The sequence below is a fragment of the Cryptomeria japonica genome, chromosome 3 (genome assembly GCF_030272615.1).
Source record: "Cryptomeria japonica chromosome 3, Sugi_1.0, whole genome shotgun sequence".
In the NCBI taxonomy this organism is placed as follows: Eukaryota; Viridiplantae; Streptophyta; class Pinopsida; order Cupressales; family Cupressaceae; genus Cryptomeria; species Cryptomeria japonica.
Window position 1 is genome coordinate 587,578,213 of NC_081407.1, and position 3,063 is coordinate 587,581,275.

The following is a 3,063-nucleotide window of genomic DNA, read 5'->3' on the forward strand; positions in this document are numbered from 1 at the left end:
TTTTTTGCATGACTCTATTCCCCCATGCTTTCTTTATTTTTTTGTTCCCTTCTATATCACCCAAGTTACTTTGTAGGTACTTGGATACATGAGGTTGACTATCTTTTTCTGTTGTAGTCTACTGAAGGACCCAAGTTACTCTATAGGTACTCGGATACAGGGAATTTTCTGTCTTACATATTCCTCTATTTGCATATCTCCTTCTATTTTTCGTATCCTTCTTTTCGCCATTCGAGAATGACGCAAAGCATTGGGGGTATTCTTTTCCTTCTTCCATATTGACCCAAATTATTATTTTATATTTATCATGTTCTCTTCTTTAGATCCAATAAATTTGGCACTATGATGATATACCCATCTTAGAGTGATACTATATATCCTTTTAACACTACTATGAGTTTTGATGGCAGACTATCGAATCCCCCTGTCCTCTTGCATTGAATCCTTTGATGTTGTGGCTTTCTATATGCCACTTTCTCTTGGTGCCATTCCATTGAAACATCTTGCTATTTTGATGTGCCACAAGTGCTCTTATCCTTAGAATGACATGCCTTTCCATCCATATCATTCTAAGGGGTGGCCATCATATCTACATTTTATCTTTTGCCTCTTGCATTTGTTTCCTTTGCTAACTGCTTTTTCATGTTTGCCTACATGGGGGCCAAACCACTTGATGTTTTTCCAAGATCGCCTACATGGGGGCCAAACCATTCTTTATTTTTCTCTCTTGTTTTCCTTTGTAGGGGCCTATATACTACTTACCAAATTTATTTGCCCTATCCCATTGCTATCTAGCGTGTCACTACCCATGCTACAAAATTTATCTAATATCTACCCTATCGTAGGGTTCTATAGCATGTTGTTATCCATGGTAAAAATAATCTCACCCTATTGTATGGTTATCCATACTAACATAGCACGCCCTATCGTATGACCATCTAGCATAATGCATCTTGCTACCCATCCTAATGTATCTTATACCAATGACTACTGCTTATCTTGTATCTTTCCATAACCAGGAGATTTCCTCCAAGGAAAGGTTTGTTTCTATTATGTTATCTTATCCTTTCCTTTACCTTACCATTTATTAGGCGATTTTGTAGCTAGTATGTTTGCAATGTACCAAGTATCAATATCTATTCAAAATCTTAGCATCATCTTCCTGGGGGCAACCTTGTCTAAATTAAGATAATTTTCCTCCATGTCGTGGCTTTTCTTTCTCTGTATCTTCCTCTACTTTAGCTTTGCATCCCTCAAAAAATGCATGGCCACTAAAGTGGGGGAAAAATAGAATATCAAAAATCTTACCCCTTTGCGATTAATATGACAAATGTCATCTTCCCCCATGTCAGAGGAGGTCCGACTTTTCTACCTTGTCCTTTTATCCACTTAGATGTATCCTTGTCAACTCTAACCAAATTATTACTAATGTTGCCAACCTATCACCTTCGAGGACATGGGTGTGGTTTAGAGACATCTGCATGGTACGCTAGCATCCCGCAAATCTGATAGTCTGCATGTGGTCATTTGAGCATTATGCCTTCTGCCGAAAGGAATCGTAATTCTGAGCTGTATGCACCCATCAACATCGGCTTCCTTTCAGGAGCTTTATCTATCAATTTCAAAGGCATTTGAGGGATTCACTTGGAAAGTTGATGATCTTTTGTAGGTTGAAGCTCTTGTAGGTTATCTTTGGACAACATTCTAAAAGCATTACGATTGTGTCAGCATTTCAAGCACTCTACTCCAGCATTTCCAATAATCATTTATGGAAGGGGAGTTTGCTTGATCCCTTTTCTTTCAATTTCCAATATCTTTCACGAATCCGTTGGTGCATCTTTTCAATTACCTTTATCACTTTATTATTACCGTGGCTTCTTGGGTTGTTCATGGAGGTGGAAACACTAAAATGAGGGTCTAACAAGTAGGTAGGCTCCAAAACATAATCCCCAACATTTTTCTTTCTTGCATGTGTGTAGGTACACCAATGTGATGAGGAAATTACCTTGTGGGAGGCTTCATAGCATGGATCTCTAGTTTGTTGATTTCCTTCCCTTTTCTCCTTCCATTTTATCTTGGTTGTATCATATATCACATTTACTAGCGAAGCTTGATTATTTAATGTATTTTTATTGCATTATAATCACAGTTGGAACTTTTTGTACGAACTCTGTACCTCGTTCGTATAGGATGAGAGCGCATTGTTTCTCTATTAATCTTGTTTAAATATTGTAATATACATTGAAATAATTATTTTATGCATTTTTTTAGGTTCTTGATTACTTTCAACATTTTTTTTCATTTCTCATATTTGTAGTGCCTACTTTGTACTTGTAATTATACTTTTAAACATACATTTTAAAATAAATTGTTCAACATTAAATATTACCTTGATCACCCATAATTCTTTGGTGGTTAATATTGTAGGTTATAATTGTCTTGAAGCTTCTAAATAATGTGGCTGGAACAAGAAGATTCCGACTACCTTCATTTTATATACAAACAAACTATCCCTTAATATATTAGTATATATTTACTTTTCATGTAGGTTGAGCATGTCAAAGTGCTTTGAAATACACGCTTTGGCTAAATTCACATTCATTTCAAATTAGGGATTAAATTTAATGGTGAAATTTGTTACTTGTACAAAGTTCCATTTAGTTTAGGGCCATCTAGATGAAATGACTTCATGCAATTTCATATAAATAAGTGGCACACTCTTGTGCTAGGTTTAACTCACTTTTTAATTCTTATCACACTCCTAATACACATTCCTATACATTTGACCTTTAGCCCCATTTACATCTACCTCAACAAATTATAGTCCTATTTCCCGATCCCACAAGTTAGATTTTCTTATTCTAGACACAATTTACATTACTTAATTTTGATCTTGAGAGGGTTGAGGTTGATCCAAGTTCAAATCTTCCCATTTAAATATGAATTTGAATATACAAATATTTAATAACATTTAAAATTACTAAAAGGTTTATTTAAACATTACCATTTGAATAATCAAATAATCAATTTTAATTTTGCACAATATCTGCCCCCAAAATAATA